The following is a 19,178-nucleotide window of genomic DNA, read 5'->3' on the forward strand; positions in this document are numbered from 1 at the left end:
GGAGTATAAAATCTGATGGGGTTAAGGGTTGAAGATGAAGAAGGAGAGGTAGGCATGGGCCTTGCCTGCCATGCATGGGGGATGTGACTCCAAATCTTGGGCAATGGGAAGCCACCGAAGTGTTATGAGCAGGGGAGTACAAGGTCAAATTCTTTCAGAAGGAACTCTCTGGCGACCAAAGAAGGAGGAAGAATGAGAGGGAAAGAGGCAGGAGAGGGACATTTCTCTTAGGTACAAAGACCCATACCATATCACACTTAGGACGACACATAGCTTTGGCCAGGCCTGTGAACCAGATATGTCAATACACGCAATAACACAGACTGAGCACCCACAGACAAACATGGATGTTTTCATATACACTCATCCACATAACTCAGGTCCATGAATGGAAACTGAGAACACACAAATTTCTCCCTGGATAGCAGGAGCCATCACACACACCCTGATGGACACAGGAATTCTCACATGCGGTGTAGCTGTCAAGGGCCCTACCCTGCCCCCCTCTGTCTCCTCTGGGTCCCTCATCACCTCCGGCAGGAACAAAGCTGACCTTTGCCCTCTGGCCTCTGGCCTCTCCTCCCACACCCCCTGCCCAGAGGGAGGAGCTGTTTGAAGTCTGGGCTGCAGCTGGGGTTTCCTGTTGCCTGGAGGAATGTGGGAGGACTTGCAGGGGGAAGGGAGAAGGGCCTGCCAGGAAGGAGGGATAATGAGGGCCTGAGCCCCCACTTTCCCACAATGAAGGGGGCTTTCTGCTTTCATGGTTTCTGGACCCCAGCTCTGAGCTGCTCCCATTCAGAGGTGGGGAAGCTGGGGCCACAATGGCTTCAGTCCAAGGTGCTTCTTGTTCTTTGATCTGCAGCTCAGTGACTCGGGGCGGGCCCTCAACCTCTCTAGGCCTCAGTCTCCCTTTCTGTGAACTGGGCTGACTCACTCTCTAGCAATGCACATCTCCCCTGAGGCAGCCCCAATAAGGAGACTAGTCCCAGCATTTCCTGTAGTTGGGGACTCCCGGGTGGGGTGGGGGTGGGGTGGCAGGGGAGTGCAGCGCCTGTTGCTACCAAAAGCCCATTTCACTCTGCCCCAGCCTCTCGGTGACTGTCATTATTATCATGATGCAATAATCCCTCACTGTGCCCTTGTCAGTTTTCAAAGTGTTTTCACACCCATGTGCCCAGTTAATTTTCCCAATTGCCCTATCTGTAGACAGTAAAGGGACCACTACCTCTATTTTGCATGTGGAAACTGAGACTCAGGTGAAAACACACCCAGCAAGTAAAATTATCAGAACCAGGTCTGTCTCCCTCCAAACCCTGAGGCGTACACCTTTATAATCTAAACTCTCACCCATATTCCCTGAAGTACAGCTATGCCACCTTCTGCTCACATATCAAAAGCGGTTGGAGTGAGCTGGGCCTGAAAGGGATGATGAAGGCATTCTAGAACCTGGGTCCCCTTAAGTCTCCTTTCTCCTGGAGTTTACAATTGTCCTGCCCAACTGTGGTGACCTGGAACCCTGTTTTAAAGAACTGGGTTAAAGAACTGGGAACCCTTTTAGCCTACACTTTCAGAGCAGACACAGAGTTAGGTCACTAGGTGGCAGCAGCAGCCCACAGGAAGACTATGAGCTTGCAGATCCCTCCACCACCACCCCCCAACACAATTTAGAGAGGCTCCAAGAGAAAGACGAGCCCCCCAAACGACAGGGAAAACCTGTAATGCTTGGGTTCCAGGATATCCAACATTTTGGAGGCTAAAAGAACCCACTTTTTCTTGGGAGGGGACAACTGAAGCAGCCCGGGACAGGAAGGTTGTGCTTGGAAAATCCCATCTAACTTCATGCATCCAGTTTTGGGTCCTACTACCTCTCCCTCTGCACCTCATCACTTAAGCCTCTGATGGTTTTAACTAGTGCTTCCTGACCATATAATTCTCATGTTCAATGAATAAATCTTTGAACCCAAGGTCCGTCTTGTCTGCAAAGGGAAGCTGCTTGCATGCCAGCCCCAAGATACTAAATCAATAGTGGTACAGCTTAGAACCTTAGACCTCTTCTGCTGCAGTCCCACCCCCCTCCTTAGGAAGGACCAATAGTAAGTGCTCCCCAGACTCCCTCTTTTGTCCTCTGGGGAGACTAGGTTGTCTTAGAGGAGGGTAAGACTACAAGGCTTGGGAGAGGTGGAAGTGTGGGGAAGGTGGTACTAGGGAGCTGCAGTTAGCAAAATGTCAAGACATGTCTTTGTCACACGTTGGTCTTCACTTTGCAGGACCAAAGGAGGAGTCAGAAACAGGTGGACTCAGGACAAAGGTGCTGCCAGAGTAACTTCAGACACAGAGCAAGACAGACAAAGCCAGCAGACAGGGAGCAAAGGAATGTCAAGCACACGGACGAGGTGGGGCAAGCATAGGACCAGTCAGGGCACGGTTGGTAGACATTGAGGATAGGACAGCGACCATGCATTATTCATTTCCGTGTCCGCTGCAAGCCCTGCATACCTCAGTTAACATTTGTTGAATTGAAGTGCCAAGAGAGGACACACAGACGCAGAAGAGAAGGTCAGGCAGAGAGTAACAACTCCCTGCCTCGTGTATTTAGCCCAGGAGTCAAGCACATGGGCTTTGGAATCAGCTGGGTTCCACCTTTTCCTAATTGTCATCACTTCCTTAATGCCCTCATCTCTAAAATGGAAATGATAATAACAGTACCATTTCAGCCGGTTGTTGCAAGACTCAAGAGCCCTGCGGTGCCCAGTAAATGGCAGCCGCGGCAATTCTCCTTCCCGGGCTGTCCTGCCGCCTCCCCATGGTAACCAGGCCCTCAGCAGCAGCAGTGCACATTCCCATCGGCGGGGTAGGCCAGGCGGGGGGCCCTGAGGCAGGGGCTGGATAACAGATGTGACCTGAAGAAGACGTAGGTGAAAGTGCTGAGCCCAGCCCCCAGCCGCAGCAGGGGCTCCGAACTGTTGAATCTGAATCCTGTTTCCAGATACATTGTAAACGCTCAGTCGAATTCTGCAAGGTGGGGGCAGGGGCAGGGGCAGGGGGAAGTGTGGGGGGGTGGTTATCTGTGGATGAATCAGGTTTTTTGCGCACTCCCCGCCCTTGGGCTTTTAGAAAAACTAGGCTTTGGAGGGCCTAAAGCGGCAGCTCAGAGCTTGAAATGGGGCGGGGGCGGAGGGTGGTCACTAGGTGGAAAGGGGGAGCTGACTGGGGCTTTGAGGTTTCCTCAGCGGCCCTCCCGCCATAAGCCCTGGCGCTTTACTCAATAGGTAACCTATTCAGAAAAGGAGCTCGTCCCCAAATTCAGAGAGCCGGTCCTTCCCTCTCTCTTCTTCTCCTCCAATTTAATTTCGGTGCCTCAGAAAGCCGCAGCCCCTTTGGTTGCGCCCCCTATTCTCTATTCGAGTCCCATTCCGTCCCCAGACCCCGCCCCTTCGCCACCACCCGCAACTCCGCTCCAGCCAGAGCACCCCGGCGGAGACACGGGACGTGGAGAACATTCCCAATCTTTGGGGAGGGTCGGCGCCCCTCAGTAAGCCCGAACGCGCTCCCACTGGAGGCGCCGGGGCGCTAGGGTTCGCCGCCAGCTCCGGACCGCGCCGTCGGAGCTGCCCGCTAGGCCCCGCCCGCCCCGAGCGCCGCGCGGCCGGGGCGAGGACTACAAGTCCCGGCGTGCCGTGCGCGCGCTCCCCCCTGGGGTTCCGGATGGTGAGCGGTGAAGGTAAGGCGAGCTCGCAGAGGCAGCGGCGGCGGCAGCGGAGACGGAGAGAAGCAGGCAGGCAGGGCGAGGGCGAGAGACGGAGGGAGGGAGCGAGCGAGGCAGACCAGACAGACAGACAGGCGGGCGGGCGGGCAGAGCGAGCCACCCGCCAGGCTGCGCTCAGCCCCGCTCGCAGCCGAGAGAGCAGAAGGCAGGAGGAGGGAGGGGAGGAGGCGGAGGGAGGGAGAGAGGGAATCCAGCTACCACCACCCAAAGCCAGCGTCTGCTTTCTGTCCTCATTTCCTTTTCCCACCCAGCTCGGAGAGCAGAGAAAGGCAGAGAGAGCGAGAGATAGAGATAGTCAGAGAGAGACAGACAGACAGCCAGAGAGAGCGGGAGGGAGGAGGGCGGAGGAGGAGGAGCAGAGAAGCAGGAGGACTACGCGGGGCGCGTTCCCTCCCAGGTTTGCAATTGGGGAGGTGGGGGCGGGGGTGTCCAGGGCTGTGAGAGTGTGTGCGCGGTGGGGGGGAACGAGGGGGGGCGCAGAGAGAGCGAAGGAGTGATCGAGGTGGGGGGGGGCGCCGCGGGAGCGGGGGGCCGTGTCCAGCGGAGTTAGCGGCGGAGAATGTGAACCCAGGCGCGAGCCATGCTGTCAGCGACGGCGGGCGGCTCAGGGCTCCTCCACGACTCCTCTCCCCAGCAGCCGGGCGCCCGCGTCGCTGCCGCCGCCGGAAGACGGACGCCCCCCAAAGCCCTCCGCCTGGCTCGGACCCACGGAGCCGGCAGCCCAGCACTCCGGTGAGTGGCGCCTCTTCCCCAACCCCAGTCCCTCACTGGGGACCCGCCGGTTGGGCTCTTTTGTACAGCGCACCAGGGGGGACCCCGCGCCCCCTCCGCGCCCCTCGGTCGGGTCAGCCGGACCCGGTGGCTGCGGTGCCCGCGGTGCGATCGGTCTTTGTTTCCGCCGGGGCCCGCGGCTCGGCTGGGCTCGGCTCGAAGCCTGGCAGGCAGCGCCGGGAAGGGGGAGGGGGAGGCGGACGGGGAGGGGGGGTTGGGAGGGGGGGTTCTCGGGTTTCCTGGCCGCCCCACGGCTCCCCAGGCTCGGGGGCGAGGTGCGCGCCCAGCGCTGCCGCGCGCCCCCTCCTCCTTCCCCCTCCCTCCGCCTTTGGATTTAAAACTGCAATTTGCTCTCCAGCTTGCTGGGAATGGGGGGGGATGAAGGGGGGACCGTGGGAGCGGAGAACAAGGCTGGATTTTAGGATCGGCGTTGGAGAGACGGGAGACTGCGGAGAGAGGAGCCCCTCCCCTTCAATCCCTAAATCCCAAGGTTCCGCTGGTGCTTTGGGAGTTGAGGGGCGGGGACCTAATGACCCGGAGGGGTTGTGGGGCGGAGGAGGCTTTTGGGGGCGGCCAAAGCCGGAGGGTTTGGGCCGCGTGCCCGGTTACCTGGCGAACAAAGTCGGCTCACTTTTGCATAAATAAATAAATAATCGCCTATCAATGCGTTTCCTCTGGGGCCCTGATTGAATCGGTCCCCTCTTCCCCAGGGGGTGGGGTGCTGAGTGACAGCTGTCAGCCCCCTGGGCCCGAGCTGGGGGTAAATTGCTGAATCCCTCTGCTTTCTGGCTGAAGGCGCCTTCCCATGCTGGGTCTGGGTCCCCCGGCAGAGCCAGAGGGGCAGGGGGCTGGCTCTGAGTCTAGGAAATAACCTTGTTTCCTGTTCTACAGGAAAAGGGACAGCAACCCAGAGTTTGGGGGCTGGATATGAGGTCTGATGGGAGTTGGGGGGGTGCCCCAGCAGCCTGACCCCCCCCCAGCCTCCTGCCAGGCATAGGGGTCAGCTGAGGGAGGAAGGATGTGGGCCTTGCTGGCCGGAGGCGGGAGCTGGGGCTGTCCCTGAGGCAGGCAGCGGGCACCGAGAGGGAGGAGGGAGAGAGAAGCGGGGGCGGGAATTCTCTACCGCAGACCCTGGGGGCCAGGGCCAGATGTGGAGGGGTGGGGAGTCCCCCTCCCGCCCAGCTTGGGGGCCCTGGGGCTGGGCTGGGAGGGGCTGAGCCTAGTGCCCTCAGTTCTGCACCAGTGCCTGACTGGCAGGGCCAGCTGAATTCGAGCCCAGGCGTCACCCTGGGAGGCAGGGCAGTGCTGCACCAGCGTGGGTCCCTGAACACGAGGAGGGACCTTTGGGGGGCCTGTGCCCGTCTGGCTGGGCAGGCGTTTCCCGCCGGACCAGTTGGTGTCAGGCGGGACTTGGCCCCAGCTCCCTGGGCAGAGCTCAGGGTATGAGGACAAGCTTTGCCTCCGGGTCAGGGTGGCCACATTTTGTCCGCTGCTGCTGCCGCTGCTGGCGGGGCGGGGGCATGTGCCCAGGCCTGGGCAGAATCCTGCCAGGAGCATTTGGGGTGTTTCTATTGTTGGCTTGTTCCAGTTCTATGTGGCCCGTGCGTCTGCGGCTGGGTGAGCTGGGCTGGGAGTGAAAGATCACCAGTCCGTCCACCCCTCCCATGGCTCCTGGCTTGGAGGTGCCAGGCTGGGTTGTGGTGGTGAGCTGTTGTAGGGGGAACCCCCCAGGTGGCATATACATGCCTCTTGCCATCTCCCTCCTTTGAACAGATGTATATTTATTTTTATAGTAATGGAAAATCAAACTGGATAGTAAGTCAAATTTATTTTTTTATCCTGCTATGTCAATAGTTGGAGTAACCCCCAGGGACTGGTGAACTTCTCACCCGAGTTTCCCACCCTTCAGAGGATGCAAAGACCCAGGAGGGGATGGGCTTTGGGGGACCAGTGGGCATGAGTCCAAACCAGTGACCCTTTTCTTCCTTGTAGTCAGACATTGCCCCTCCCTGGGTACTCCCCCCACACACACACACCCCAGGGTCTAGTCTGGACTCTCGGCCACCTCCCTGGTCGGTGCCTAAGCTGTGCCCAAGCCCTCAAGGGACATTCCCTGGTGGGCTCTTTCCCCCCGCCTGGGCTCCCAGCCCACGTGCTGATATTTATTTTCTGTAATAAAATCCATTTTTAATGCTGTTACTTTTGAAATAATATAGAGAGAAACAAATGTGATGTGTTTAAGTTGCCCTCTGTGAGTTTTTAATGTGATCTATGGCTGAGGTAGTGATGGAAGGAGCTGTTGGCTTGGAGAAATTTGGTGTCATAAAGAAAAAGTGCTTGCTGTTTATTATGGTTGCTGGGCTGGGGGGTCTGGAGCCGGGTCGTGGGGGCAGAGAGCCCCCAACACCTCCAGGTGTTGTGGATGGGTGGCTTAGCCTTGCGGTTTTAGTGTGTGAGGGTCCCAGGACTATTTTTATTGCCCCCAGCCCTTGATGGAACCTTTTGGTGAAGAGGTTTGGGAGCTGGGGGGGAGCCCCACCCCCACCCCCCACGTGCTTCGATCTTGGCTGGGAGGATTCTGGAAGGCCCTGCTGAGAGCTAATTGGAGGTGTACTTGGTCTTGGATTCTAAAGGAAATTAAAGGATGGGGTCTCTACCTGATTATTGTGTCTGTGCTGGAGGCTTGAGGGGCAGACTGTCCTGGCAGAAGACTTTGGGGAGGGGGGTGTTGCTGGTCTGGGTTGGCAAGAGTCCCAGAGGGACATTGCTTACTCTCCAGTCAGCCTGGAGCACTGCCTTTGAACCGTTTCTCTCCTCTGTGCCTCTGTTCCCCCTTTGGACAGGGGCTTCCTCCAGGCAAACCTGAACTCTCCCATTCCGCACCCAATCCCCTCTGCCCCACTCCCTCAGGTCAACTTCATCTGTGTTTGTGTGTGTGTGTGCGCGTGTGCGTGTGCGCGTGCATGCGTGCAAACAGAGCTGTGTGTCTCATGCCAGCCACCCAAGACCAAGGAGATGCCATGCCTGCATAACAGATGCCCAGGCCCTTCTGGTCTGGCTGGGCGAGGTCAAGCAGACTCACTATTATGGGATGGAGCCCAGTTCTGTCTCTGGGTTCCCTGGGCCTCTTGGGACAGAGGGGAGAGCTGGAAGCCATGATGGGGTGGAGCTGAGGGATGTAAGGGCAACATTGTTGCTAATGCCAGCAGATGGGCCCCCCCAGGGAGAGAGCAGGGGGTGGGGGTGGGGAGGAGAGAGACCCAGACAGCCACATGAGAGGTGGAGAGCCGGGAAGATGGAGACAGAGGCCATCTCTGATGAGAGGGGTGAGAGAGAAACAAGCTAGGAGGAGAACCAGGGTGACAAGCCTATATATAGGTGGGGTCCCAGGGACCAGGAATGCCCAGGCCTGTACCACCCCTCACCCCTGTGACCAGAAATGAGCGGGCACTGAGGGCCTTTCACCGAAGATCAAGTGCTGGGGTAGTTTTTGGAGAAAAGACAAGCAGATGTCTCCGGGAAGAGGGAGGAGGACAGGTGGGGAGACAGAGAGGGAAAGACTCCTGCAGAAGGAGGGAGAAGAAGGAGACAGGGCCATTCCAGTGGTCATTTGACTTCTGCTCCTGCCCGGGAGGGAGTGTCTCGCCTCTGCCTACTCCGACTGGCTGGGGACAGAGCTGAATTCTTTTTGGGACCTGGGAGTGGAGCCTGAGGCAGCCACAGCGCCCCACAGGTTGCACCAGGAGGCAGCTGGGTTAGAAAAGTGGGGGACATTCGGGTTGCCGGAGACACCAGGGGCATCCTCCGGTTGGATTGCCCCCAACTTTGACCAAAGAGGAAACTCAGTCTAGAGGGGGAGCACCTTGCTTGGGGGGGGAGGGGGGTCACAGAGACACTTAGCAGGGCCAGGCCTGGGGACTACGCTCTCTGCGCTCCACCTCCCTGTAGTTAGAGAAATGGAACAGCTGCAGGGGGCCTCCTGGGTGCCGGGTAGGGGGGGCCGGGGCCTGGGGAGGGTAGCAGACTGGCACCCTTGTGGCCAGAGCCCCCCAGGGGAAGGGGAGGCACTGCTGCCGAGAGAGAGGGAGGGGGGAAAGAGAGGGAGGGAGGGGAGAGAGGAGGGGAAACAGTGAGTCAGGCTTCCAAGAGCTGAGGATGAGAGAGCCAGAGCCGGAGGGAGAGGGCAGGGAGGGCTGCTCAGAAGGGGGGGAAGAGGGTGGGGGCCCAGCCAGGGGCAAGGAGAACTGGAGAGGGAGGGAGCCAGCCCCTGGCCGTGGCCCAGGTAGTACTGTGCAGAGGGTGCAGCCACTGTGGACTTTGCTCATGGCAGGTCAGGAAGAAGCCAGGTTCTGCCCCGCAGCGCCCCTTTCTTTCCCCATTCCTTGTTTATGATCCCACTCCAGGGTGTCAGGAGGGATGACTATGTCCTCCCATCCCTTCCTCTTGCACCTCAGTTTCTCCATCCATTGTGGGATTTGGATTGTGAGCTATGCTCAGAGAGGGAGGAGGGGACAGAATGGCCCGCGAGGGGGTTGAGAGAGGGGGTTGAGAGACGGGTGGCTTCAAGCTGCTGCCTCTCTTTGGGGGGCAGGGGGGGCTGTTACTGTTGGAATCTGCCACCGGTGCGAGGCGAGGCGGGGTCCCGGTCTGTGGGGGAGGGCTCCCCATTGGACTCTCTTGAGTTGCATGTCACGACAGTGGGGTCATGGTGAGTGCTGGGATTCACTGCGTGCGTCCGGGGATGGGAGCTGGGCTGCCTGGGTCTCTCAGGATGGCCACATGCCCACAGTCAGTCTCCACTGTTGGGAGGTGGCACTGGTGGGATCCCTGCTAGGCTCTGGGGCAGCGGGAGGTGGAAAAGGCCCCTGTGGAAGCTGGCAGGAACTTCCTGTGTCACCCCTCAGGCCTGGAACTGGGACCAGAGCAGGAGGGATCCCCTGGGATTGCCTGGAAGGGAGAGGGAAGGCACCCCCCCACCCCAGGCCCAGCTGACAGGAAGCTGTGTCTCCAGCCCCTCCTTCCCTCAAGGCCTGGCCTCCCCACCCCCCCCCCCCTGGCCCCTTCCTCCTGGTTCTGGGATGAGGAAGGTGAGCCCTGAAGACCCCTCCTGCAGGGCCTGGCCTTGGGGGGAGCGGTAAAGGGAACTATGCCCCCACCCCCACCCCCGTGCACAAACTCAGCTGCAGCGAGGCCCTGCTTTCTCTCCTCTTTCTGCTCTGGGGTCCTTGGCCTTGGCGCCCAGGGGAGGGGCGGCTTCTGCAGCTGGCTGGCCCCGAACTCCCAGCTCAGCCCAGCTGCTACTGAAGCTTCCAGAAGCTGCAGTTCTGCACCCCCTTTCCCATCCCCTCAGCCAGAAGAGGGCTTTGCTGACCTGGGGGTGGGGGTGGGGGCCTTGGGGAGTGAGTGGGTATCGTACCCTTAGAAGGACGAACACAGACAGCCAGATGGGTGGTGGAACAGATGGACAGAGACACCCACTCACAGGCGGATAGAGACGGACAGATGGACTGGGACAGGGAGGGATGGACAGACAGAGGTGCTGGTAAAGAGTGGAGGAGTCAGAAAATGAAAGGGCTTGGAGAGAGACAGACTTGGAGACAGGGAAGTCTAAGGAAAGAGACCGGGTGACCGAGAGATACGGGGTAGAAACTGAGAGACAGGGAGAAAGAAAGAAAAGGGGAAACCCAGACAGAGAGAGAAAAGACTTGAGGCTGCAAACCACAAACAGGGATTTGATGAGAATCTGGAAGGTGTTTTCTCCCACTTCCCTCCCCAAACCCCCAGGCCAGCCAAGTCTCCATTCCTTCCACCCCCAGCTCAGTTTCCAGCTGCTAAAGAGGTCAGGGAGAGAGAGAGAGGGAAGTGTCCCAGAGACCCCTCCTGCCTGTTCTTCTTTTTCTGGGGGGAGGGGGAGGGAATTGCTGAGAGCTGCTCGCCCTGACCCCTGTGTGCAACAGCCATATCTCCTCTCTCAGAAGATTTCCCGTCACACTCAGCAGGTATATGGCTCCTTGGGTAGATGTTCTCTCCCTTCTCACACCCATCGACCGATGCTGTACACACACACACACACACACACATACACACACCTTACTGACATGCACATCTCCATCCTCACACACACCCTGCATCTCACAAACACAAGTGGTGAGCGCGTACCTCGGCTTCCTTACTCACACAGACGTTGGTAGTCACACCAGGGCAGAGACAGGACTCGCTCTCTCTGGGGGCAAAGAACAGGCTACCCAGGGAGCCGTGGTGTCTGGGGTAGGGGGTGGGCAGGCTGCTGTACCCCCCTCCTTCTGGCCCCGCTCTCAGGGTGGGGAGGCAGGAGGCCCTCAGCAGGTGGGAAACTTCCTGGCCTGGGCTGGACAGAGAGATGTTGGGTGGTGTGAAAGAGTTGGTGAGGGGTTGTGTGTGTGTGAGCGTGTACTGGTAGAAGGAAGCTGAGTGTCTATGGTGTGTGAGAGACTGGGCCTCGTGTGGAATGGGGTATGGGGATGACAGGGAGACCTAAACGTGTGGAGTGTGGGGATGTATGAAATGGCATGTGTGGTGGCCATTTGTTGGGTGTATACCTGTAGATGCGTGTGTATGTGACAGGTGTGCATATAAGGTGGGCGTGTGTGACTGTGCATGGGTTTTGCAGTGTGTGGGGGGTGTATGGTAGGAGCGTGTGTCATGGGATGTATATGTGTGAAGCTGTGTGTGTATGGGATGGTGGTGTATGTGTGTGAGGGTGTATGGGGCTTGTGGTTGAGTGGAGGGGGCGTGTGCCTATCTGAAGGTGTAGCTGCATGTGTGAGGCTGCGAGCTTGGTGCCTGGGTTGGAGGTGTGTTTTCCAAGGCCAGGGTGCTGCTTGAACAGGAGGCTGCTTGAACAAACACGTGGGCAGGGACTGCAGGACTCGCAGTTGGGCACTGACCCACACAGATGCACAAGGACAGACAAACCCATCCTGTCTTCCTGCTTCCTCCCCTGGCGTCAGTGGTTTTCAGAGGAGTCTCTATGAGAACTGTTTGCCTTGCAGCGCCCCTCTCCCAGCCTTGCCTCTTCAAACACAGTGAGCCCCTCCAGGCAGCTTTGCTGAGGCTCCTGCCTCGACCATCTGAAGGCAGATGGGTGGGCTGGGATCCACTGCTGTCCCCCAGGGAGCGAGGAGGCGGCTCTGCTCCTCGGGCCTGGGCTCCAGCTCAGACAGATGGACTGGCTGTCTCACCGCCCCTTCACAGGGCCAGAGGCGGGGGCAGGCACCCCACATCAGAGGCATCCCAGCGGACAGTCCCCAGGTGGGCCCTTGAGCAAAGGCCAGGGCACTGCCCTTCATCTCCCTGAAGAGGCAGCCACTCCCACCCTGCACTGCCACACTTCTCTGGCATAGGGAACCCAATTACAGCCTCCAGCACCTCCCTACATATATAACCTCCCCACGGACACCCTCATAGCTCCAGTATCTCCCTAAACATACAACTCCTCCATGCATAAACACTCAGCCCCAACACCTCCACAAACACAACCACCTTACCCATAGAGCCTCAGCACCTCCCCAGATACATACCTGTTCCACCTCCCCACCTCCCTAGATCCCACTTCCCCTCTCCACACAGCCCCACACACCCCAATCATACCCCACATGCCTCTCCATGTAGCTGCAACATTTCCCCAAACTCCAAGAACCCAGTCCCAGCTCTACTCCCTTCCCACACGTAAATGTGCCAGCCCCCAGCATGTCTCTACCAGCAGGGGCTCACTCTGGCCTTCCCCAGTACAGAGGGACTTAAGGCCTCTAAATACCTCCCCAAAGGCATACCCCCCACCTCACCCCCACACACGTGCTCAGCTCCTCCTAGACTCTCAAATCCACAGCCCTTCTTTAGCCCCAACGCCTCCCCCAGACCCTTGCAGGTGTACAGCTATTGAAGCCTCAATAACCTTTCCAGAAGCACTTGAAGTCCCAACTCTTCCCCCAGCACATCATGCAGCACCAATAGCTTTCCAAACACATCGGTTATAGGCCTCATACTTTACCCAAACCCAGTACTTTATGCCCCCCACCACATCCCCCAACACCCCAACACATGCACACACACACACACACAGAACTGGCACATCCTCAGATGTGTCGATTCCCACCACAACCCCAGCTTCTCCCGGGGTACATCTGGGACGCAGCTATGGCAGTAATACTCTCTCACATACTCAGGCACGGGGAGCCCCCAGCACCTCCCCAGACACACACACATGCTCCCTGCGGCCCAGCGTCTCCCCCAGCTCCAGCCCAGCACCTCTCCAAACACGCCAGCACTGCTCCCTCACACCTTCCCAGACACACAACTGCCTCCCCCCCCCCACACACACACGGCTTCAGCGCCCTTTCAAACACAAACACGCCCTGTAGCCACAACATTTTACCTCAAACGCACAGGCATGGGTTCAGGTCTAGTGTGTCTCCAAACAGATAATGTCTCTGGCAGTATCTGCCATCCTCTTAAGCACACACATTCTCTCTCTCTCCCGTTGGTCAGATCCCAGCACCGCCTCAGACAGGCAGTCCTCCAGAGTTCCCAAGCCCTCTCCCAACATAGTCTCCAGCACGACTTCCAAGACTTTCCTCAGCCATCTGGGGACCCCAGGGGTAGCTCCAGACTTCTCCAGACACAGACACCGCACTCATGCATGAACACATGCACCCCCCCGGGACCCCCCGCCACCCCTTCACATGCCCAGCTCCGTTCTTCTGTAGCCCCCCCCCACCACGTTCCTGTACCCCCCTCCATGGCATTCTCCATCCAGCTCTTCCCTTCAGTCCCCTCCTCCAGACACCCGCCCCATAGCCTCAGCCTTCCACACGCTCGTTCCTGTGAGCTCTCTCAGTTCTCCCCCCACCCTCCCCACCCCTCTTCCAAGAGGCTCTGTCGCCTTCCCAGGCGTCTCCACCCCCCTCACTGCCTCAGGCCTTTCATTCCTGGACAGTGAAGCTGTACATCTGGTTCAAAGTTGCCCCACCCAAGACCCTGTGCTCTGGGCATCTGGGGCTGGACCTGAGGTTCTGGGTCTCTTTGGGAGCAAGGCAGATTCCCCTCTGTACCCTGTCACCCCTGCAGTCTGCAGCCAAGAACGGTGAGCTCACAGCTCTGCCCTGGCTCTGGCATCTGTGCTGAGGGGTAGGTAGGGGGCCTTAGCCCACTCCTTGGCTCACTTGAGAGGGTCATTGGGCCTGGGGCTTCAGGGAGAAGGATGGGGAAGGTGCTGGTTTGAGATGCACACCCCCCCCCCCCCCCCAATCTGGCTGCGGGTTGGTCTCCCAGGGAGTCAGTTCCGACAGTGAAGGTTACTTTACTAGATGCATGATTTTAAACGGAATCTCCGCCATCTGTTCCACCCCCTAATTACAGATGCACAGAATCCGCCTCAGAGGGCAGCATGAGGGGAGTGATTTAGAGACTGAGCTGCTTCTGCCTGCACTAGGACTGGGGGAATTGTGGGGGGATGCGGGGAGTCACTGAGTATCACTCACAGGCCCCGAACCCCATCTCTCTCCCAGGGGTCCCTTGCACCTCTCCTTTTGCCAGGGGAAGGGTCATGGAGGGCTTCTCCTGACCCTCAAGACCTGGGCAAGTGGTCCCCACAGCATCGCCTCCATCCCAGTCCAGCACGTCCTGGGATGCAGGCTCCATTAGCACCTTAAAAAATTCAGTGGATTAATCTCCCGCCTGCCTTTTGTAACTTGGGGAGCCCCAGGTGCTGGCCTGGCCCAGCTGTCTGCCCATCCCAGAAGGGAAGCAGGGATTGATGGTGCGGGATGGGGTGGGGGTCAGGGCAGAGGTGGGGGCAGCCAGGTTCTGGCAGCAGAGGCCCCGGGCACGGATGCCAAGACCCACCAGGTAGGTTTATTCCCATGTATGTGCCCATCTGCCTTCGGACAAATGGCACATCTGACCCCGGCTTTAGCCAAGGTCTGTGGAGTTAGACCAGCACCAGGGTCCAGAGAGGATGGATCGGGGGGCCTGGGTATCCAGGGGTTCTGAAGGATACTGGGCTACATCCAAGGACGGGTCTGTCTTTACCCACAGGTGCCAGGGACCTGGGCCCCAGCCCATTTGGGGTACGTGCTAGTGGTGCGGCAGCGGTGGCAGCGGACACACTGCGGTAGACTCTAGAGCATTCACTGTGGGAGAAAGGGAGCGAGGTTGGGCTGGAGGAATTTTAAAGATTGCTGCAGGCAGGAGGGTCTCTGGAACCCCGTGGAGCGGGCAGTCATGCAGAAGTAATCCTATAGCTGCCTGCCTGGAGGAGAGGAGAAGAGAGGGGGCAGGGAGCGAGGGAGCTGCTGCCCCTTTGCCACCTCAGCCCCTGCCTCAGCCAGCCCTGGACGGAGCCAGGGACCCCAGAGGCCTTCCCCGAGGAGGCACATCTTCTCCATTCCATCGTGGCTTCTGCCCTCTGGAGGGGCAGCCCTACAGCTGTTGCTCTGCTCTGAGTCCTGGGTTTTATAAATAATGCAGTTCCAAGGTGGGGGCCAACTCATTCCCCGGTCACCTTGGGTCACCCAGTGTGCTGTCTCCAGCTGGCAGTCCTGCTGCAGAGTCCCTCTCCCTTCCATCTTTTTCTTCTCCTTCTGCTGTGTGGGCTTGGACTAGAGGCCCAGCCTCTCTGGGCCAAGCAGGAGGCAAAGGGCTGTGGAAGAACCCAGAAACCCCTGTCCTTTTGTCCCACCCCTTAACCCTCATAGGTTAATTGGTAGCTGGCTCGGCCAATCCAGGCTGGGGCGGGATGACTTGCTTTACAGGGGGCCTCGCCCATTCCAGCCCCTCCATTTTGCAGATGGGGTAACCAAGTCCAGAGAGGCCGGCCAGCCGGTGAACCCCTCCTTCCTGCCCCATTCTGCTGTCACTCAGGCTCGTCTCAGCTTCAGCTCAGCTAAGAGCAAGGCCTGGGGGGTTGGGGGGAGGATGTTTGGGAAAGTGGTTGCGGCTGAGAGGTTGCCATGGCGATGCCGCAGGATGCCGAGCTGAAGTGGGGGTCCCACAGGGTCTCTGGGGCCCCCAGCTCCACACCCCTGTGGTCTCCTCCCTCCTATCGCTTATCCCCACTCAGATGCCTGTCAGGCGGCCCCAGTGACAGGCCGGGTGGGTGACAGGTGGTGCAGGTGATGGGCTGGGTGGGTGACGAGCTGGGTGGGTGACAGGTGGCGCGGGTACGAGGCAGGCAGGTGACAAGCTGGGTGGTGACGGGCCCTGTGGATGACAGGCAGGGGGTGTGGTTGGCAGGGATGCTGTCTCCTGGCTGGTGGCCTGTTGCAGCCCCCACCCCACCCCCCACCTTCACCCTCCTGTGCATGCACACGCATCGACTCTGGGCTCAGAGCTTGGGGCTAAGATACTAATGAGCCTTATTAGTTTGGAGGGGCAGGTGCCCAGGCTCATTAATGAGAAGCCTCTAACGACTGGTGGAGACAGCTGGGGGGACTCTGAGGAATCTGGCTGGCCCTCCTGGGCTGAGGTCCTGGGGGTCCTGACCTGGCTGAGGATGAGACCGGCCTGGATGCCTTGTCCCCTTTCCTGCTAGCCACTTGGGTTTATGTTAATACTAACCACAGACATGAAGCTACCTGTGTGTCAGCGCTTACTGTGTCTCGGGCTCTGTGCCAAGCCCTCTGCATATGTTTTCTCATTTCCACTCAACAGACCTGCAAGGGAGGTACTGTTAGCCCACTTTACAGATGAGGAATGAGAGGCTGAGAGAGGGCAGGGGACTAGAGGACAAGTTGGTGCAGCTGGGATTTTGATCCACGTCTTTCTGTCCCCAGCGCCTATGTTCTTAACCACTCCACCAGGAGAACTTGGTCCTCATGCAACTCCAGACCCTCTCTCTGGGCCTCAGTTTCACTCTTCTGCAAAATGGATGCATGGTGGAAGGTAATCACCATAGACTCCTCGGCTCCCGCTTGTGGAGGTTCCAGGGCCTGCTCTGGGTGGCTCCCGCGACTCATCCTAGAGAAGGGACAGAGCTTCCTGCTGAGGGGGCTGAGCTGAAGGGGGAGACATCTGGGATACCTGAGCCACTCCCTGCATTGTGCAGTGGAGAGGCTGAGGCCCAAAGGGGAGCAGCAGCCGCTCAAGGTCACACACCCTGTACGCTCTGGTGCCCCATGGGATCCCAGGTCTCCTGGCCTGCTGAAAGGGCGGGGCTGAGTGTGGTGCCAGGGCAGGGAGGCTACCTCCTTCTGGGTCCCACCCACTAGCCTCGTTTCTTCCCTGTGGCTGTGAGCTCCCAGCTCTGGGGAGGATGCTGGGGGCCTTTGGCTCCCTCTTTAGGGCCATGCCCCCTCCCCATCAATCTGAGCTTCGAGTGTCAGTTGAGCCCCCTCCCTTTGAAACCCACTGGGGTGGAAACTCCCTGGCAACAGCTGATGGATGGGCCAGGGCTTTGACATTGGCCTGGGGCCACGGAATGGCCCTGAAGGGGCCAGGCTGGAGCTGGGGGGCTTGGAGGTGAATTTAAGGGAGAAGAATTAGGTTCATAAATCTTTGAGCATCTCACTTCTCCTTTTCCTCGACCTTAATTTCTTACCAAACCTGCTCTCCAGCTGCTCATTCAAGGTGCTGGGAGTTGAAGGGCTGCACCTGCCCATTCCCCTCTCCCTTCAACTCATCCCCCACCCACCACCACCGCCCATGGGGAAGAAAGAGTTACAGCCACTGCTTTGGAGGAGATTAAAACAGTATGTCCAGACTACTGGATTTTGCCTCTGATTCATAATGGTAGGTAGAGCAGAGGGCTTTCCTGCCTCAGTTTCCTCAATTTAGGATTTGAAATCCTCTGCTGGTGGTTCTCAACTCAGGGAGGAGAGCTAAGGCCAAGAGGGATTTAGCACCAAGAGGGATTTAGCAGATGCAGGACATACGGCCTTGTCCTCAGAAGCCCCTGGTCTGAGGAGGAGAATCCCAGCCCTACCCTTGGAAGCCCTCAGACTCGGAGGGAAGGTCTAGCACCTGGGCTGGCTGTGTGCTGAGGTTCAGGCCAGAGTGGTTGGTGCTGGGTGGCCGGCCTGGGAAGGATTTTTGAAGCAAGAGCTGAGGCTTGGGGGAGGCCAGAGGAAGGGTGGTGGTTTGCCTGGGAGGGGGGAGGCCGGGGAGCCCTCTTTGGTTGGGGGGCAGGGGTCTGGAAGGGTCTGGCTTTCCCACAGGCCGAGGCAGCAGTAGTCTGGAGTTCTGGGGCCCTCCCAGCTCCCCAGGGAACCCGTTGCTGCCTGGCCCCAGGGACCTGGGCGTCCTGGCGGGTGAGGGCGGGTCTCCAGCAGGCGCCCTGCCAAACCCCGCAGCCTGCTCACCAGGAATCTTGTTGCTGAGAGATGGAAAATCCCGGCAGGGCCTGCAACTCATCCCTCCCCTCCGGGTGGAGGAAGGGCCCAAAGATTCCTTCCTGCACCCCCCCCCCCACCTCTCATCTCAGGGCAGGGCCCTCCTCGGCAGTGGGTGGGGCTGGGGGGCCCAGGACAGGCCTCCAAGGCTCAGTCACGTGTCCTGGAGCCCGGCCCAGCTGCCGGTGGGTACCAGGGCCCTCTGGAGGCAGAATGGGCCTAGGGAGGCAGAGGAGGGGGTGCGGGGTTTGCTGAGGCCAGAAGGGAGCCCCGGTGGGGGGCCGGTGCCTGGCCTTGGCCTCTCTGGCTCCCCTAGGGCGGAGGGTGAAGAGTTGGTTCTCTCCTTGGACAGGAAGACGAATGATCCCATTATGGGAGCGTGATTTTATTCCATGTGTCACGGACTCTGAGATTAACTTGCTCACCAGTCTGTGACAGACCCCTCACACCCTCACACACACACACTGACACACATATCCTTGGTCTCACAAACACACATTGCACAGACACAGACAAGTACTCCCATACCCCAATCCACAGCATAGCATCACATCCGGAGACACAGACACACACCCGCACTTAGATACACCAAGATTTAGAGTCACAGCCTCAAAAGTGTAACAGTTCCTTGCTCACCCAGAGGCCACGTGGACCCACGGGCAGGCTGAGAGGTGCTTGTACCCACTGCTTAGACACATACAGGGTCCAGGACACACGGCCATCCAGAGACACAGGTACACTTAGACACCCGCAAAACCAGACACAGTCATGAGGACAGGCGGAGACCAACAGGCACACACACCGAGACAAAGGCTCAGGTACACACAGAGACAAAGACAGGCGCAGACACACAGCCAGCAGCGCTAACACAAGCACAGGCATGCACACCCGGACACAGACAAAGACAAATAAATGCCCGGAGGTTTTGCTGTGGACAGATGTAGAGGCGCACGCACATCTGGGCCTCCTTCTCGACCTCCTTGCCTGGGGACATGGTAATTTGGTGCCTGTGGCGCCAGGGAGGACTCTGAGGAATCTTCTACTCTTGTCTGACCCCCCCCCCCGGGCCTGGGGCCAGCCCCCACCTCTGGCATCCAGCCTGTGGCCGGGGCCGGGGCCACCACACCCTCGGCAGAGCCCCGACATCTGCTACCTTTCCTTCCCCATTGGACACACTCACAGGCACACCATCTCCCCCCCTCACATGCTCACGACACCCCGCACACGCCCACACACTCACAGTCTCTCACTCACAGCCCCTCATGCCTCCTGTGCCC

The 19,178-nt window shown here is 58.9% G+C and overlaps 1 protein-coding gene across 5 annotated transcripts in view; it reads left to right on the forward strand.

The window, feature by feature from the left end:
• The first annotated feature begins 3,703 nt into the window (after nucleotides 1–3,703).
• Nucleotides 3,704–19,178, forward strand: part of AHDC1 (AT-hook DNA binding motif containing 1) — a 62,953-nt gene continuing 47,478 nt past the window's right edge. For 2 of the 5 annotated variants that reach the window (XM_077150655.1, XM_077150653.1), the window contains exons 1-2: nucleotides 3,713–4,163; nucleotides 4,404–4,498. The gene's annotated coding sequence lies outside the window, so the exon portion shown is untranslated. Of the gene's footprint in view, nucleotides 4,164–4,400; nucleotides 4,499–19,178 lie in introns of all 5 variants that reach the window. The other 3 variants (XM_077150657.1, XM_077150658.1, XM_077150654.1) reach the window with 3 other exon arrangements.

Source organism: Tamandua tetradactyla, chromosome 2 (assembly GCF_023851605.1).
Source record: "Tamandua tetradactyla isolate mTamTet1 chromosome 2, mTamTet1.pri, whole genome shotgun sequence".
NCBI classification, from domain to species: domain Eukaryota; kingdom Metazoa; phylum Chordata; class Mammalia; order Pilosa; family Myrmecophagidae; genus Tamandua; species Tamandua tetradactyla.